Source organism: Camellia sinensis, chromosome 1 (genome assembly GCF_055761805.1).
Source record: "Camellia sinensis isolate YWXY chromosome 1, ASM5576180v1, whole genome shotgun sequence".
NCBI classification, from domain to species: domain Eukaryota; kingdom Viridiplantae; phylum Streptophyta; class Magnoliopsida; order Ericales; family Theaceae; genus Camellia; species Camellia sinensis.
In genome coordinates, this window is record NC_138961.1 from 233,978,390 (window position 1) to 233,999,510 (window position 21,121).

Genomic DNA, 21,121 nt, shown 5'->3' on the forward strand with positions numbered 1-21,121 from the left:
TAGCTTTGATCCGATGCTCGATCACCTACATAAATATAGTAAACGGTGAGCTAGAGCCCAGTGAATAACAACTGTGTAAAGAGGTTAAGAATAATGTCCTTACAGTATTTGAAACAATCGATTATCAATAGAACATTTTTAATCAATATCTTTTTGTCAATCAATCGTTCAATTCAATCAATCATATTTGTATAGGTCATACGTGGTTCATCCAATAGCAACAATTCAATAGGTCTTAAAGACCGAACAATCAATTGATGGCCATCAAACAATAGACAATAGTTCCAATAATTGGAAGTGACAGAGATCTCTGTAACAATAGCAATATCAATAACAATAACAATAACAATAACAATACGCTATGGATGCCACGAATACAATTCAAAAGAGGATCATCATTCAATCGATAAAAAGTAGCTGTTTAGAAACAATACAATTTATCATTCAAAAACTAAATACAATTTGAACATATCTTTACAACATTGTTACTCACAGTGGGCTCCTGAAAAACACGTGCTACTCGTTCGGCGTCCGACCTAAACAAATAAGTCAAGCACAACACGATTACAATTACACTCTTGCAATCTATTTAATTTGGTTACTTGTTTGTCTTTCGGTTTTGAGAATCCTCAGTGATTCGTCATTAGATCAAGATTAAAATATTCCAAATCCCAATTATTCAAAACACGCAATCTAAATCATCAAGCGCTTACGAAAGTGATTTAGATTATTGTTTTTCTGAATAAACAATAAATCAACACAAACGATTTTTACGTGGAAAAAATCACAATTGAAGAACCTTCAATTGTAATAAAAAACCACGGGCGAAACGCCACTAATCAATCCACTACTGAAGAAAGAAAGATAACAAAGATAACACACAAATTACCCAACTCAGACAATTTGTCTTCGAATCTTCTGTAACTCTTTCACCACGCCTTCGTCTCAGAACTGATCAATCCTGAAGTTGAATCCACAACTTCACTTGTCGAATTAACGACTACATACAGAATCAAATGCCTTTTGAAACTCTACGCTTGAATCTTCGGAATCCACTGAAGAGAACTCTCTTGAATTTAAAGTAACAAACTCCTTGATGTATGTATCTTAGATCATGAGTGAAGAACTCTCTCAAAACATCAAGGAAAACTCACAAGACTTTCAGAAGAAAACCTTAAACAAAACCCTAAGACTCCTTTACAAGATCTAGGAAAAGTAATCCTAAAACAGACCCAACATGCGAATTTATAGAACCTGAGATCGCGTGGTCCGCTCGAGCGTGGGATTTCCCGCTCGAGCGGAGACTGCATATTCCGTGATTCATATAAGGTCCACGCTCGAGCGTGGAATCCCACTATGCAGTATTTTTGCAGGCATGAAAGAGATACTGGGAGGGTAAAAACCCCGCTCGAGCGTCACGTTCCCCGCTCGAGCGGGAAGACCAAAACAAGAAAATCTGAAAAATAAGAAATTGTTACAACCTTGGTTTTGTTCCATGATTTGACAACAAAGGGTCCTAACAATCTCCCCCTTTTTCAAATCCCGGGCAAAACTACTCTAAAACAATTGTCCTAACAAAATCACTAAAACAATTTTCCTAACAATCACCAACAACCATGAAAACTGAAATCCATGCTTTTGATCAATTACCCTGAAAAAAAAAAATAACCACACAAACCAACCAAAATCTGTGGAACTGTATTAAATAGCAAAATATAAATCCATCCACAAGACAAAATATACTATCCAAATATACTATCCATCCATCCAATAAAAAAACATATTTATGTCCAACTGTACCAAATAACAAGTATAACCACAAAATCCAACTGTACCAAATAACAAGTATAACCACAAAACCAAACAATGATCCAACTGTACCAAAGAAAGATATAAACAAAAGAACTGTACCATCAATGACTGTACCAGAACAGAATATATACCACTCCCCCTTTTTGTCCGGGAGGGATCAAAAATAAGAGAAACAGAACAGTAAAAATCAAGCAGCTGGTGCCTGGGACTGCAACTGAAGCAAAAATAAAATCTGAGCCAGCTGAGATGAAGTCTGTGCCACAGATGCCTCAATCCGCTGGGAAGAAGCCTCCAAGGCACTGATTCGGGTATCAGCTATGGTCTCAAGATCGGTGAGCCTGGCCTCAAAAATAGCCATCCTCTCCTCGAGATGGTCAAACCAGGAAGTAACAGATCTCTCAAAGGACTGAAGCTGAGCACGAACGGTACGAACTGGAGGATGCTGCTCCCCCTCACCAATATCTCTGCCACCAGCAGTAGCATCATACTCCGCCTCCTCTGCCACGGTTGCAGCATCACTAGGACCTGCACCAGATCTACCTAAACCAGAAGAGACCCCCCGAATATGAGACTGACTCTGGGAGACAGTCTTCTTGGTGAAAGGCCGGGAAGGAGAGGCAAACTCATCCTCATCGAAAGCAGGGACCTCAAGTTTGGCAAGAAGCCGGTTTATAAGGCAACCATAGGGTAAACCAAGATTGTTGCGCTCAAAAGCAGCAACCATCTTTTGAATGATCAATGTGGCAAGATCTATGGAACGATTGTGAGCAAGGCACTGAAGGACAAACCCTTGGTCTTGATTAATTTCGGAGCTATGGGTGGTAACAATGCTATTGGCACACACAACCTAAATTGGGGAAGTAGCTCATGCTGTTTGATCAAGGAACCAGTAGGCCAAGAACGAGGAAAACCACACAAAGTATGGGCTACCTCATCAAAGTCACAAGTAGGCCGGACTGGAAAAGGGTAGAAGATAGGAAATCTTTCACTAATCCCTAAGAGCTCGCGAATAAGGGCGGTGGTAACAAGAATGGATTTAGACCTAACCCATGTATTGAAGGAGGGCCCAATATTGTCCAGACTCTCCATGTTGCAATAGAATTCGCGCACCCAAGTGAGGTTTTGAGAACCAGAAAATAAAAGAACATTATCCCCTCCCAAAGGTTCAAAAAATGAACGGATAGGTATAGACTCGAATGTGGAGGGTTGAACATTACGTTCAAGATGTATGGAGCGAGCTGGATAAGACTCTCTGTATAACTTGGCTTTTTCAGCCGATGAAAAACGGTCAGCGTTATAGGTGGGGCGAGAGGCAGTAGACTTTCGTCTTTTGAAGGTGGACATGACTAAACTAAGATAAAAGAACCAAGACAAACAACTCCCAACCCAAGACCAAACAACAACCAACAGGGAAACCACAAAACATTAGTATCACAATGATATAGCAACATGAAGCAATGAAAGATATCTGATGATGCAAAAATGTAAGCGTAAGAGAAACAAACATTGCAAGTATGAAGCAGAGTAAATGAGATGTGTACTAGGACCAAGAAAACAGCAATCAAACACATAGGTAGCCAGCATGGTGAGGAACGGAATCAGCAAAAAATAGGATAACAGTAACACAAGTCAATAGATGTAGACCGGAATCCCCAATTTAAAAGACAAACAAAAAACCTAGCAAAAGGCCCAAAATACTAACCCTTGATGCAAGATAGAGACACTAGTCCATTATTAACTAAACAAAAGCAACAATGAAGGACCTTCGACAAGACGAACACAATAAACCCATCTATACATTGTAAAACCAACTCAAACAAATACGAATATAGCAAAGAGACAAAAATTCGACACAAAAGAACAGAGGAGAAAGAGATGAGAGACATACCTGAGGTGAGCACACACACTGAGAGCACCAAGAAGTCACCAAGGAGGCACAATGGACTGTAAACGCAAAGGATGCCCTAGGAGAGAGAGAGCAAAGTGCAAAAAATGGACTGAAGAGTTGAAGGGGGAAGATTTATACAAAACCAATCTGCTTGAGTGTGGGTTTTAACGCTCGAGTGTGAGCCATAACACGCGGAGACTCGCTCGAGCGAGAAAACGGCCAATCGAGCGCCAATGCACCCCTCTCAAAACTGTAAAGTGAAGTGAAAATTGCTGCAAGGCTCAAAACCACGCTCGAGCGTGGGTATGTCCGCTCGAGCGGGGACAATTTTTTTTTTTTTTTTAAACAAAAAACAACTAAGATGACCTGTAATCAGCAGATAGTCCAAGGGAACTACTATATCGCTAGTATACAAGAATCCATCAATCATGAGTCCCGAAAACTTTGTAAAAAAAATTTGTTACACCAAATCATGAACAGAACAGATAGACTTTAATCAAGTCATAAGCAACATACAAATGCATAACTCAAAAACACGCATGAGAGCTCACAAATAGAATGTGTGTTTGTGCAATCCTTGAGAGCCACAAAGCTAGAGTTAATCCTCATAGTGATCGGATGGCTGGACCTCCGACAAGAGTAACAAACCATCACAGAGAAAGTCAAACCACTAGGAATCACGGGGTATTTGTTGAGTAAACGCGGAGGCACCCCCTCAATCAATAAGTCCCTCTTTTTTTTTGACTTTTTCTGTCTTGTGGGCACTCATTGGTGGCATTCACGCTCAAGAGTATGGAAACCAAACTAGAGAAGAATGAAATCATAAAGGATGGCCTGGTTGGTGCCTCTGAGGTAGCCTTTTCCTAATGCCAGGACTTCACAGAACTGAGGGAGAAACCGTGGAAGTGAAAACAGATGGTAGATGGTTAAGAGACTCAACATCACCCATGATATACGAGTATTGGTCAATTCCACTGTAAAAGTACAAGAAACACTGTTAGTGGTCCATAGAGAACTTTGATCACTTGTGCGAAAACCCCTGTAACAGTTTATCTCAAGGATATGTACAGAATGAGATCATGAAGTAAATGAGTATGGGCATTCAGAATGAGCTATGAACAAAGAAGAATGAGATCTTGTAAGCAACATGAACAGTGTTCATATAAATTTTTGATGCAAAAATATCAGGACTCAATGACAATGAGATTATCACATCCAAGTATACAGAAAGCCAATCACTCACACTCACTATAAAAACCAGGAAACAGCCTAGTTACTGAGCACTACACCCAAGGTCTTTCTAAGAAACTCAAATCGAAGAAGATAAAGGGGTTTTGTAAAAATATCAGCTTTTTGATGCTCAGTGGGTACATGTTCCAAAACAACAAGGCCTTCTTCCACTAACTCTCGAATAAAATGATGACGAATGTCAATGTGTTTGGTGCGAGAGTATTGGATAGGATTTTTTGAAATGTATATGGCACTTGTGTTATCACAGAAAAGAGTGAGAGTGTTCTGTTCTATCCCATAGTCATGAAGCATTTGCTTCATCCACAACATTTGTGCACAACAACTCCCTGCAGCAATGTACTCAGCCTCAGCAGTTGAAAGGGAGATGACATTTTGCTTTTTACAATGCCAGGAAACCATATTATTCCCAAGGTAAAAACACCCCCCGGATGTACTTTTTCTATCATCAGCACACCCTGCCCAGTCAGCATCAGAAAAACCAGTAATTTCAGCTATAGTATCAGTAGAAAACCAAACCCCATACCCCAATGTCCCATTAACATATTTAATGATGCGTTTGACAGCAAGTAGATGAGACTCTTTAGGACTGGCTTGATAACGGGCACAAACACCTACACTGAAAGCAATATCAGGACGACTGGCTGTGAGGTAAAGAAGACTCCATATCATACTCCTATAAAGGGTAGGATCAACATCAGTACCAGAAGAATCTTTGGAAAGGTGAAGACTGGTGCTCATAGGAGTACGTGCATGTTTGGCAGACTCAAGACCAAACTTTGACACAAGATTTTTGGCATACTTAGACTGAGAAACAAACATACCTGAAGGAGACTATTTAATTTGAAGACCCAAAAAATAAGACAACTCTCCTATCATGCTCATCTCAAACTCATGTGTCATGCAATCCGAAAAATATTTCACAAGATGATCAGCAGTGGATCCAAACACAATATCATCAACTTTAATCTGAGCAACAAGAATATGGGACTTAGTATGTTTTACAAATAAGGTCTTATCCATACTACCCTTTGGAAATCATTATCAAGAAGAAAGGTAGTAAGTCTATCATACCAAGCGCGAGGAGCTTGTTTCAACCCATACAAAGCCTCGTCTAACTTGTAGACATGATTCGGACATTTAGGGTCCTCAAACCCTTTTGCTTGCTCAACATATGCCTCTTCTTTGAAGTACCCATTCAGAAAGGCACTTTTCATATCCATTTGAAACAATTTGAAACCAAGAAAACATGCAACACCAAGTAAAATACGAATAGATTCGAGACGCGTAACTGGGGAAACGTCTCATCATAGTCAACACCCTCTACTTGTGTGTAGCCTTGAGCAACCAACCTAGCTTTATTCCTAACCACAATGCCATTCTCATCAGATTTATTTTTAAAGATCCACTTGGTACCTATCACATTCATGTCTCTAGATCTGGGAACTAGAGTCCAAACTTTGTTACGTTCAAATTGACCTAATTCTTCATGCATAGCATTAACCCAACTATCATCTAGCAAGGCCTCTTTAAAGTTCTTAGGTTCAATTAATGAAACATAACACATATGTGATACCTCATCCCGAATTTGTCTTCGGGTTTTCATTCGATCCGATACACTTCCAATCACCTGTGGAGTTGGATGATTCAGTTTCACCCTTGCTGATGGTTTGAACTCAGAACTTGTGGTGACAAAAGCATCAAGAGTGATGTCCCTTTGAGCACTTTTTGGACTTGAACTTACCTGTGAGGATGGTGCTGTAATAACCTCTTGTGATTGGACCTCAGCTCTCTTTGAATTTGTGGTTCAGTATCCAAGATTGGAGACTCACCATTGTCATCCTCATTTGTTGCTGGAGTAGGGGAACCTGTATCATCTATAACCACATTGATAGATTCCATTAAAGAAGAAGTTCATAGGTTATAGACTCGGAAAAGCCCTACTAGTGGTTGAATACCCTAGAAAAATACCTTCATCACTTCGGGACTCAAATTTGCCCAAAGGCTCACTATCTTTGAAAATGTAACACTTACTCCCAAAAGTTTTAAAGTATTTTACATTAGGTTTCAATCCCTTCCACAATTTATATGGTGTTTGTAAAGTGTCAGGCCTTAAATACACGCGATTTATGACATAAACAGCAGTATTTAGGGCTTCAGCCCAAAACTTTGGAGGAAGTTTCTTACTAAGGAGCATGACCCTAGCCATTTCTTGAACAACCCTGTTCTTCCTCTCAACAACTCCATTTTGTTGTGGAGTAATAGGTGCAGAAAATTCATGCTTAATTCCATGCATATCACAAAAATTCGAAAACAAACTATTTTCAAACTCGTGACCATGATCAGTTCGGATTCTTATGATACGCCCAATGGAAACACCCTGTTCATTTTGGATTTTAAGGACTAAGGCCTGGAAGCATCAAACGTATCAGATTTTTCCCTTAAAAAATTTACCCACGAAAATCGAGTAAAATCATCCACAGTTAAAAAAATGTATCTTTTACATCCGATGCTTTCAGTGCGAGTGGGTCCCATTACGTCCATGTGAACCAATTCAAGAGGACGCTTGGTTATGAGGGGCACGGATTTGCTTTCCAAGTTGACATGGTCCACAAACATGGTTCAGATTCTTACCCAATTTAGGTACTCCTCTCACAAGCTCTTTGTTGGCTATCTTAGTTAGGTCTTTGAAATTCATATGACCTAATCTTTGATGCCACAAGTCAATGTTACTTATGATGGCAGAGTGATAAGTGAGATCATTAGTAGTAACAATCCCATAGCAGTTATTAGATGTCTGAACCCCATGCAAGACAGTATTTCCCTTTTTATCCAAAATTTCACATTTATTTTTTGAAAACAATACTTCATGGTGGGAATCACACATTTGACTAATGCTCAAAAGATTTGCTTTAAGACCATCAACAAGAAGAGCATTTTCGAGCTTGGGGAGACCAACAACACTTATAGAGCCCTTACCAATGACTCTAGAAGTGCCGTCATCTCCAAAGGTAACAATTCCTCCGTCATATTTTTCAAGGGTGGTAAAGTAGGATTTGTTACCGGACATGTGACGAGAGCACCCACTATCAAGATACCACATGTGTGAGTCATGTGCTTTTAGAGCAGTGTGAACAACTAAACAGGTCAACTCATCTTTTCTCACCCAAATCTTTTTGGTCTTAACAAAATCAGGTCTAGTGGTCTTGGTAAATGTCTTGGCGTTGTGAACACCCTCATGGAACTTGGTATTCCGCCTAGACATGTAAGGTTGTCTCCTAACCCAATAAGTATTCTAATTTCTACCCTTTTGAGACACCTTACCAAACAATTCAAAGCAATAAAGACGAATATGGCCATACCTACCATAGTGATGACAAATAAAAACAGGTTTTACCTCCCTTTTGACGATCTTACCCCCTTTATGTAGATGAAGAGAGGGATCCGCCTGGTCTTCCTTTAGCTTTCCCTTTGCTTGAGTCTTCCTTTAGCTTTCCCTTCCGCCTGGTCTTCCTTTAGCTTGGTAGAAAAGTTTTGGGTTTTTCATTACTCTTGTCTTTTGAAATAGGGTCTCTGAAATTAGGCTTCTTTTTCTTCAAAATTTTTTTAAACTGTTTAGTAAACATAGCCGTCATCTCAGACTCTAAATCAAATTCAGTCTCCAGAGTTTTTGCAGTCTCATGAGCACTAGTGAAAGCCATACTTTCTTTTTATTTTTTCTTTGAAATCTGGTGGGCTTCATAAGTCTGCAAGTTTCCAACCAACTGATTAAGCTTGAGGGTATCAACATTCTGAGCTTCCTCAATGGCTGTCACTTTTGATTGGAACCTCTCGGGTAATGACCTCAAAATTTTTCCAACAACTTTAGCTTCTGGGATTTTTTCACCAAGTGTGAAACAGGAATTCACGATATCACTGAGTTTTGCATAGAAATCATCAAACGTCTCATCATCGCGCATAAAAAGGGTTTCAAAAGCGGAGGTGAGACGTTGAAGTTTTGACCTTTTGACAGAAGTAGTACCTTCGTGAATCGTTTCCAAAATGTCCTAAGCCTCTTTTGCTACCTCTCATGTGAAGATACGACGAAACTCTTCAGGTGTGACAGAGCAAAACAGGGAATTGAGAGCCTTACTGTTCCAACTCGAGTTTTGGTAATCAGTTGTGTCCCATTTATCAAGGGGTTTAGGAATATCAACACCATCAATGGTGATAGTAGGTTCACTCCACCCATAGATCACGCAGTGCCAGACTTTCTCATCGATGGATTTTAAAAACGCTCTCATACGAGCTTTCCAATAAGAATAGTTTGTACCATCGAGTAAAGGAGGTCTATGGGTTGAGTTACCTTCATGAATAGAATCTATATCACTAGTCACACAAAATCACACTCCTATAGTTTAGATAAAAACAAAGAGCGACCCGCTCTGATACCAATTGAGAATCCTAAGTGATTCATGATTAGATCAAGATTAAAATATTCCAAATCCCAATTATTCAAAACACGCAATCTAAATCATCAAGTACTTACGAAAGTGATTTAGATTGTTGTTTTTCTGAATAAACAATAAATCGACACAAACTATTTTTACGTGGAAAAAATCACAATTGAAGAACCTTCAATTATAATAAAAAACCACGGGCGAAACGCCACTAATCAATCCACTACTGAAGAAAGAAAGATTACAAAGATAACACATAAATTACCCAACTCAGTCAATTTGTCTTCGAATCTTCTGTAACTCTTTCACCACGCCTTCGTCTCAGAACTGATCAATCCTGAAGTTGAATCCACAACTTCACTTGTCGAATTAACGACTACGTACAGAATCAAACGCCTTTTGAAACTCTACGCTTGAATCTTCGAAATCCACTGAAGAGAACTCTCTTGAATTTAAAGTAACAAACTCCTTGATGTATGTATCTTAGATCATGAGTGAAGAACCCTCTCAACACATCAAGGAAAACTCACAAGACTTTCAAAAGAAAACCTTAAATAAAACCCTAAGACTCCTTTACAAGATCTAGGAAAAGTAATCCTAAAACAGACCCAACATGCGAATTTATAGAACCTGAGATCGCGTGGTCCGCTCGAGCGTGGGATTTCCCGCTCGAGCGGAGACTGCATATTCCGTGATTCATATAAGGTCCACGCTCGAGCGAAAGTTTCCACGCTTGAGTGTGGAAACCCACTATGCAGTATTTTTGCAGGCATGAGAGAGATATCAGGAGGGTGAAAACCCCGCTCGAGCGTCACGTTCCCCGCTCGAACGGGGAGACCAAAACAAGAAAATCTAGAAAATAAGAAATTGTTACAACCTTGGTTTTGTTCCATGGTTTGACAACAAAGGGTCCTAACAGGTTTCTCTCATTTAATTCTAATTTTTCATTTGGTTATTCCTATTTATTTTTCTTCCATTTCTTTTAAATATGGATGACTAGTACTAGGAATAAATTAGATTATTAACCTCCAATTAAAATATGTCTAGCTATGTATTAACCAAACTAATTAAATATAAATAATCTAATCATAAACCAACCCTTATTAAGTTCACTAATTACACAATCAAACCTAAATTAGGCTCATACACATTAAATTATAATTATTCAGTCATGTTTAAATTACTGAATCAGAAACTCATAAATATGTGCATTTTGCAATTTCAACTCTATTTTCAAGCAAATCAAGGCCCAAATAATTAATTTTCACATTTATATCCATAATCTTAAGCCTAACTTAATTTCAATTGAATTTAATTAATTCTCAATTACGGCTTAATTTGACTACATCTAATTTTATGAACCTAAATAAAATTTTTAATTGAATTCTTATAAGGCTCTAAATATCAAATTAAACCCATTCTTCCATTTTTGAAACTCAATTTCATGAAACATCCATTTTCTTGAACCCAAGCTCTAATTCATGCTTAATCTCTCCTTAAACTCCATGAATCATGTTTGAAAATGAGTTTAGAATCATTGTTCTCTTGAAAATATGTCATGCATGTAAGGATTATGAGTTAAATTGATCAATTCTTCAATTTTTTCACATGGATGCCCTAAGCTCTCGATTACATGAGCAAATGTCCTATTTGAGGACAAATTCAATTCATTTAAACTCATATCTTGGAAGATGATGTGTAATAGAGCTTCAATATCAAGAATTTGGAATAATTTCTTACCTTAATTGATGCTTCAAGACCAAAATTTCAGCTTTCTTAAGGTTCCTCCTCTTCTTCCTTTCCAATTTCTCTTCTATGAGCTCAACTCACTCTCTCTCTCTCTCTCTCTCTCTCTCTCTCTCTCTCTCTCTCTCTCTCTCTCTCTCTCTCTCTCTCTCTCTCTCTATATGTGGGTCTGTGAGTATGTGAAAAAAGATGACTAAGGCAACCAAGCACTCTCTCTCTTAGTCTATATTTATGAGATGAGTAGAAATATAATTTACTATTTAGTTTTTTTTTCAATTAGTTTGTTAAATTGAGGTTCCAATTAAATTAAATAAAAACAAATAAATAATTAAAAAAACAACACTCATTTCTACCCAAATAAATTAATCCTCTTCATTAAATAATCTCAATTATACTAATGTGAATTAGGCTCTAATTCCTATACACTTGTTGTTTTCTTACTTGTTAAAATTAGCGAATTAGACAGTTTTAATTTTTATTCTCACATATCTATTCAATCAAGCAAGTCAATAATTATCAAGACAATCAATAACAGTTAAGCACATCAGCACTCAGTTAACGATAAACATATAATTAATATATTAAATTAATTTTAACTAAGGAGGTGGTTGTCACAGATGCTCTCATCAATTGGGAAGCTGTCACGACCCGAACCCGCCCCCATGGGTTAAGGACGTAACCGGCCAGTAATCATGAGATTACCTACGGCCTCAAACCAAACCAATCGTATTTTAACAGAGTTAATGGGGGCCAAACGGAAGAAATTTAAAACTTTGTCCATAGAGCTGTGCTTATATGCACGCCACAATATTCCTGACACAAATATGTTAACAACTCACATCAGAAAATACAGTAACAAAAGGTTCTGTACAGATAGGATCATTAGACTAAGCCACCCTGTCAAAACTGTACGTAACAGATACAGAGTCCTCGCCAACATGACAAGACATAAATACCAAACAAAAGGGCGAAGACGAGTCTCGTGCGTGAGACGTAGGGGCTGACTCTCAAAAACTTGGTTGTTCCATACTGGCTTCACTGGGGCTGGGTCTGGACCTCTCTTAGCTCACCTACAAACACATGAATGAGCGTGAGCGAAAGCCTAGTGAATAATATCAAATAAGAAGATACAACAATATGTAGAACAACATATTCCGAACGGCCTTGGGCCCAATTCATATTTCTATTTAATATATACATATACAATTTAAGTCAAGTGACTATGGTTTCAAACATACTGGCCTTTGGCCCATTTATCTTTCCATAACAACTAGCCCTTGGCCCATTCAGACTTTCGTTCATGTCAAAACGGCCTCTAGCCCATTCATTCATGTCAAAACGGCCTTTGGCCCATTCATTCTATTATTCAGATCGAACTGTTATTCGTGTCAAACTATTACTTATATCAAACTATCATTCGTGTCAAACTGGCCTTTGGCCCACTCAAGTGACAAACTGGCCTTTGGCCCATCTAAATGACAGACTGGCCTTTGGCCCATTCGGACTTTCATTCATGACAGAACGGCCTCTGGCCCATTCATTCATGTCAAAACGGCTTTTGGCCCATTCATTTGTGTCAAAATGGCCTTCGGCCCACTCATTCATCTTGAAGTGACCTTCGGTCCATTTATTCACGTCAAAACGACCTTCGGTACATTTATTCATGTCAAAACGACCTTCGGTCCATTCATTTATGCCAAAACGACCTTTGGTCCATTCATTTATGTCAAAACGTCCTTCGGTCCATTCATTTATGCCAAAACGACCTTCGGTCCATTCATTTATGTCAAAATGACCTTCGGTCCATTCATTTATGCCAAAACGACCTTCGGTCCATATTTATATCAAAACGACCTTCGGTCCATTCATTTATGCCAAAACGACCTTCGGTCCATATTTATATCAAACTGGCTCATAGGCCTTTCATATCAAACTGTGTCCACCATTCAAATTAATGAACTTTACAAAACTTACATAGGAGTAGCCATTGGACAATAACATATGTCAGATATTACTCACAGTGATCGGTTGGTTGAATTGCCCTGGAGCTTGACCCTACACATCACATAACACATATGGGTCACAAATAATTCAATCCGTTCTTTAATTCACATATTCCTCTTTAGGCTTCATTCTTATTTCTTTAACTCAATTACAATGCTCAACGTATGCCTAAGAGTGCTTAGAAGTGAAAGGGAACGGAAAAACAGAACACAGAATGCATTTTTAAAATTTCAGGAAACAGGGTCCCCGCTCGAACGTGAAATACCCTGCTCGAGCTGACCCTTAAGGCCTGCAAAAGTGCTGGTTGCATCTGAAATATGCTCGAGCGTTAAATAGGGAGCTCGAGCGGAAAGCCTATCAAAATAGCTCCCCCGCTCGACCGTGAATTACCCCACTCGAGCGAACATCAAGTCTGCAAAAAGTACTGGGAGCACGCATTTCCCGCTCGAGCGGCAGGTTCCCCGCTCGAGCGGATCTCAAAATTCTGGAAAACCCAGAATTGTGTTCTTGAGCTTCACTTCGACTAGCAACCAATAATTTATGCATGTTATGGCTCAAATTACTCAAAGACATGTACTAACATGGTACAAGCATAATTTACAACATATTGAAGCTCAATTTCATAATTTATTTGCATGCATGTCCCACAATATCACAACCTTATCACCAACATGCTCAAATTCAAACATTCAAGACTTATACTCCCATGATTTGTGCATGCATGCCCTTTTTGACTTCATATTCACTTCAAATAATGTAATTAGTGCTCATTCCCATAAAATTTAACAAAGACATGCTTGCATGTGGGATTACACTACTAATCTTTCATAATAGGGCGAATTACATATACCCCCTCGAGGTATGGCTAAATTACAGATACCCCCCTGAGGTTTCGAAAATTACATCCCGCCCCCTGAGGTTTGTATTTTCATAACAATTTGCCCCCTGAGGTTTATATTTCATAACAAATTACCCCCTAATTTCTTATGCAAATATAACATTCAGGGGGGAATTCGTAATTTCTCAAACCTCAAGGGGGTATCTGTAATTTAGCCAAACCTCGAGGGGTGTATATGTAATTTGCCCTTCATAATTTCACAAATTACATGCTAGATTTGTGATTCCATGGGAGTTCATTACATGCATGCATATATCAAGCCTCAATTTCAACAAAATGATCTCAAATCATGCTCTTGATCCCAAACAACCCTTGAACACACAAGATTACACATTAAACTCATGAATTCAAGAATCAATGCTTACCTAGAGGCTCAATCTTCACAATTATGGCCAAGTCTTGCACCTAGCCTTCCCAATTCACAATTTACAAGCCAAAATACACCAAGATGCCTCCTTTCCCTCTCAAGGTCGGCTCTCTCTCCATTCCAAGACACAAAATCTGGTTTTGAGCTCAAATGTACAAATTGAGTGTATATGGCCTCTCACATAAAGTCCCACTAACCATTACTTAATATTATTAAATAATTGGGCACTAAATTCATCAATTTAATCGATTTAATCTGACTCGAATCAATTTTCAATTAAATTCCACCGTAAGCTCTAAAAATTATGCCAATCACAAAGGCGTAGTCAATTTCGGGTTCTGTGGCCGATAAGGCCTCCAATTTAATTTCCAAAGCGGAAAATCAAACAGATATTCCTACGGTGAACAGATAAAAATTCAAAACAACATATTTTCACATAATGGTGCACCAAATCATATCAAAACACATAATCACATTCATATTAAGGACCAATTAACATATTACGGAACAGGGGTATCACAGTCTTCCCCCCTTTAGGAAGTTTGGTCCTCCAAACTTAATTTACCTTTAGTCGAAACAATTCAGAACACTTTTCATTCAACGGTTCCAATCCTTTTGATAGTTACCTGCTTAGTCTCAAAATCAAGCAACACTCTGTTCTCAATCATTCAAAGACTCAACTTTTCCTCCATACAAGACTTGTATGGTGTCACACCAAATCTAGAGTGTAGGCTATGGTTGTAAGCAAGGTCTGCCAACAATGGATAAATCTCCCAAACTCCCCGAAAAATCTACTGCACATATTTAGAGCATTTCTCCCAAAAGTTCTTATAATTATACATCGATTTTCGGATGGAAAGCAGCGCCAAATCACAATTCAGTCCCCATTGGCTCTTGAAGGCTTGTCAGATTCCGAACACATTTTAGGGTTCCTGTCTAAATAATAGATATTGGGACCCCATGCAAACAAGCAACCTTATTGATGTAACAGCAGCTAATCTACAAGTATTATACAAAAAATTTGACAGGAAGGAAATGAGCAATTTAGTAATCCCATACACAAAAACTCAAACGGGACTTATACCTTGGGTGTCCGAGGTTGTCTCACAATGAAATTCATAGTTACATATTCCCATTTCCATTCCGAAATAGACAGAGGTTGCAGTAGTTTCGCCAATAACTGTTATTCAACTCTGACTTGTTGGCACCGAAAACATTTAGACACAATTTCAACAATTTCCTTCTTCACAATAGGTCGCTAACATATTTATTTCAAAAGCCAACTAACTTTACCATAGGAGTTCGGTCTATCCCCTTGTCACAAAAGTTCAATTTGTTCTTCAATAATCCCGCAATTTACAACCCAATTCAGTACTTAGTTTAGTGACTCATCACAGTCATCCAAGGTCGATCAAAAGTTTTCAGGAACACAAAGTGGATCCAGATACAGATTCTCGAACCAACAAAGGATAACAACAAAACAATCAATCACGTGACATTCGTAACTCGTATATCCCCATAGTACCAATCGTAAGGCACAATAACACCGATGCAGTCGACCTCTAACATAATACACGTGTTCTTAATTCATTCCACAGTTTACAGTTTGCAATTCGGTTCAATATTCAATTCCCTGTCCTATCGAATCTTTCCACATTATCTACTAGTCGTCGGTAGTTGAAGGCAATTCATATATTAATCCCCATGGCGCCAAGGATATTATCAGAAACAGTCAATCACATGTTGAACACAATTTACACATCCTCAGAGCCCCAATTGCAGAATATAATGGCACTGAGCAGTTATTTATACAAGGCGTACTGAATCCACACACTTCCGGATAATCAGGGTTTTTCAAAGCTTCTTTAGATGTTAATAACATCTACATGATCTCAAGAGATGACACTTGGGACAAAGCAACAGATAATCGCCTCGGGACCAAAGCGCACCCGTTCACGACCATCGTTGGCCGGCCCGAGATCGATTAGACAAACCCACCCGTACAAGACCGTCGGTGGCAAAAGAGATATCTCAACAAATGTGCTACATAGGCTTAACGTCCCCTAGCACGAAGGGACGCTCCAAGAATGTCATCAAAACAAACACAATACCACTTACTATAACCCGATTTCCCGAAATCCGATAATGCTGAAGCGAACACATGAAACATATTCTGATTAGTCGAGGATAAATATTCAGTACGGTTCACAATCAAATCAATCTGTTGTCATCGGTTTCCATAGCGTCAAACGAGCAAGGATATGACAACACACCAGCATTGTTCCTTAAGACACCCAATCACGGGATTTGTATAATTCTATTCATTTATAACACATATGTCCCAAATAGTTGAAGGTTGGTCCTTAACGGTGTTCATGGTTAGATCAATCTGTTGATAGCCCACAAGAGGTCTTTCCATTGAGTCAAGTATTCCAAGTGAATTCAAGTTTTGGGTCTATCAATTTTCCTGCCAAGAATAATCTAGCCATTTATTTATAGACAATTCTTAATCCCCTTGACAATTCTTAATCCCCTTAACAAAATCAAATTAGGTAGAGGGTCTTATCAAATCAATCCAAGCAAAGGTCTTGTCAAAGTAAATCAAACAGAGGTCCCATCAAGTTATATCAGTTCTCAAAGTCATATCAAAATCATTCATCTCAACTGTTCATATCAAAGTATTTCAAGTCATGTACAATATGGCATTGTCCACATGAATTTTGGTAAGGTTGCATATGCATGCAGTTGTTCATGTCGGAAGGTACGTATCATGATCAGTATAGCAGTTCCCGAATAAGTCTTACATACAAGTACATGGTGCACAATAACACATTAAACAAAGTTCCTCGGTTGTACATAAGATAGGGTCAGTTATACAAAAGTTCTAAATCAATCACGAAACATAGGCTTACGAGTCAAGCTCAGTTTAGTCATGTAGTTCAGCCAATTTTCTACTAGTCCACATACATGGTCCGTAATTTGCAGAGTTTATTATTTGGGGTGCTCAACTCAGTTATACAATCACAAGGTCACAATTCCAGTGGTTTAGTCGTTGAAGACAGTAATATAACAAATCACCCTGAGCATAGGTTTAGATGTACATGTGCATGTGCAGAGTCAATCAATATCCCAAAACGTATTTCACAAATTTCCCAAACGGGGCATATATCTCCAATGAACACGGTCTCCATCATGTAGGTCTAACCAATCCAGATACACATGCAGCAGATATGGAAAAATGTGCCGATCTGAATCAGATAATATCCCAAGCAAAGATGTACGCGTGCACTAATTCAGAATCAATCAACACATGAGCATTTGTTCATAAACAGCATAAATACCTGGGATAGCGTTCGCAGTATTTTGAGCACTTTCTGGGATGAGTGCAATTACTCCATCCTGAGTATCAATTCCTACCACTGGTACGAATCTAGCTGAGGCAGAAGATTTATTCACATTTTGTTCAGTTCGGGGACAGTTCTTTACCATACGGCCCATTTCACCACACCTATAACAAACCCCTGAAATCCGATAACAAACTCCTCGGTGTTTCGTACACTGGTGGTGGCAAAGGTTCTCGTCGTAGCGGCAACTGCCGTTGTCGTCTTAAGATTCCTGCCATTTCTTGTACCATTCTTTCCAGTCTATCAAGTCGGGCTGCGGAAGAGCCTTCCAGCTCGTATGCCCTTAATTTAACCATCCTCTACACAATTCTCGCTAAACCTCGCCAAATACTGGGATGCCCAATACAAAAATAAACGCAGATACACATGGTCATATTCGTACATAGGCGCTTCTTTATATTCTCATTTCACATATCGTACGTAATTAATCACATACGTAACAGATAATTGCATACTTATCAGATATCACATGCTAAACATTTACTAAGTAATTATATACTCAAATCATGTTCATATCTCACATAGACACCCGTAGGCAGAATTGAATGCACATAAACAACTTTTCATGATTCATATATTCATGTATGTGCACTATAACAAACAAATTTTCTTGTACACAGTAGTGTAACAATTCATATCTCATATTCAATCATGTGTGGTATTTCCTTTAGCGTAACATATCATGTTGGTCAAGCATAACTGGTAACATATCTCATTCATAAGCCACGGTATTGTTTCCCCCGGACGAGGGCCTTGTAACAGCGCCCGCGGGGGGGACATCGCTACAGCTCGGACTCGACTTTTCGCAGTCACGGTTCTAAATCTGAACCAAAGAGTCCAAATCCGGCAAATCGTTTTTAGGAAAACTGATTTTTTGAAAGAAGTGCCAAACATGGACTGCTTTGCCAGATACAGAGTCGCCACCTAAATATTTTATTTTGGGAAATTTAGGAAACCCTGACTCGGTGCCAAAAGGCCACTTGTCCGTCATCACCAAAGTTGCCTCGGCTCGGGAACTTGGGTACGATTGGGGAAGGTCACTTCGTGAGCACCCCCGCTCGCCCGGTCATAGACCGGCCTCTACTAACCGTGATATCCGTTTTTGAAAACTTTACGCGTTCTTAATCCATTTATTAGCCTAGAATTACTATGTTATGCGCACAGCAAACAAGTATAGACCAAATTGCTTAAATTGGGACAAAACATTTCATGTTTGTTTAAAAAAAAGGTTTGCTATTCGCAAGTAGGCTAAAATGCAGATTTTGCCACCCTCAAGTGGGCTTTTGGAAAAGGTGGTTTTGCCACTATCTAGTGGGCTTAAAATTCACAGTTTTAACGCATTATCCCAATTTAAGCAATTTGACCTCCACCCACAGGCATTCAAGCAGTTTATCTCATGTAAGCACTTAGCCGCATGGCAAGCATACTATTATGGCAACATTCACACGCATGCTGGATGCTAAAGCAAAAATACTTACATTGTACTCCGTGCCAAAACAGTAAACTAGTTAGCAAACATGCATGTCCTAGTTCATGTTATTTTTCCTAATGCCACACATACAAGGTGCAATTTTAGTTAGGCTCGGTTAACCTAGATATGGCATACGATATGCAACCAACTAATTCATGTATTCAATTTTGGAATTTGAAAATACGAATGCGTTTAGCATGATGTACCGAGCCCGGTGCATGTTAACAGATGCATGAATGCACGCATGCATATCATAAGGTATGCTAATTTCAAAATGCCCTAATCTACCATCATAAGCTGGTAAATAAAAGGGAAGAAAGAAATGGGGATTGGAAGACATGCACACACTCACCCACACTTATTACATGTTTACCCTCACTCAGAGGGCTCGAATTAATATTACAGTCCCAAAATAAAGAATAAATAAAATTATTACAAAATTTCCTAATTAATTAAAAAAAAGGAAGCAAAAGAATAAAGAGGGTGGCCACAGCCTCTGCCTCGGGGCGCGCAGATGATGCATGCTCGAATCCGTCCTGCCCGGAAAACCCGTACTATGCTCTTATCGCTTCTGTTTGTACCGCCTTGTCTTTCTGAAAAATTTCCAAAATGCTGGAACAAGCTCTCTGCATCCTGCAGAGCACCACCGGCCAGACAGAATCGCCACCGGCACTCCAAACTTCCCGTCGGCACTTTATCAGGTTCATCGGCACTCCAGATAGTGCCGGTCGGCACTAAATTCTGCCGGTCGGCAGAAACTTCCTGCAACAGACAATCTGACAGCAAACAGAGGATAGGCAGTGCATAGTATGGAGTTTTTGGGCACATGTAAGCATGGTCTTACTTCTTATCATGCTTTGGACTCAAAGAAGCATAACTTTCGATCCTCGAATCATCAATGGTACATGGTGAGTCAAAGGATCGAATTTGCCATTTAATATGAAAATGCATGCAACAATCAACATGAAAAACCGAGGCCTTATCAAGTTAGAGTCAAAGGTCCCGATGACCGGGGATCAAGGCACATTACATCACTTGAAGTATGAATGGTCCTTGACTCCCGCACTTGGTTTGACACCCCAAACCAAGTAAATGCAATGCATGCAATGCTCATAAGCTAGCATGGATGTTCCAGTTCTCTTCAAAACATAATATTGAGAATGCTTGTTGAATGAACAATTCAATACCAATTCAATCCGAGCTCTTATACGTTCAGTAGTGATCTTGTATATCTAAGCAACCAATAGTAGGACTATTACATTAGCTGGCTCATTTTAGGATGAAGCCGAGCTGATCTTGTGAGGTAGAGCCTGGCTGCAAGACCCATTCTCTGAATTTGAGTCTCATCGATGTTTCCTTCTATATTCAAATCGAGTATGCTTCTTAGATTTCCACTCTCTAGTTTTAATTTTGCCTAAATATAAATCTTCTAAGTTATATACACATAAACATAACTTATAAGTTGTAGGCAGTGAAACTGTGAAATTTTCATGTCAAAGAAAAAGACCCTTACCCACATGACCAAGCTTTCTTGGCCCTTATCAGCGTCAAAAGTGATCGCTTTCCTCCCCGATAACAATTCAAGAAGAACCACTCCAAAAGAGTACACATCGACCTTGTCGCTGACTTTGCCATACATGAAATACTCGGGAGCAAGGTACCCAAAAGTATGTATTCTGGGAATTGTCGAGGCTGAAAAAACCCATCTCTAAGCTTCCACAAGATGAAACTATGGTATTGTTGCCTGTAATCATTGCTGTTTATTCTCCAAGCATTCCAAAAATTATTTATTTTGTAATCACTATTGTTTATATAGTTATATTGACTTCACTAAAGAACATGTT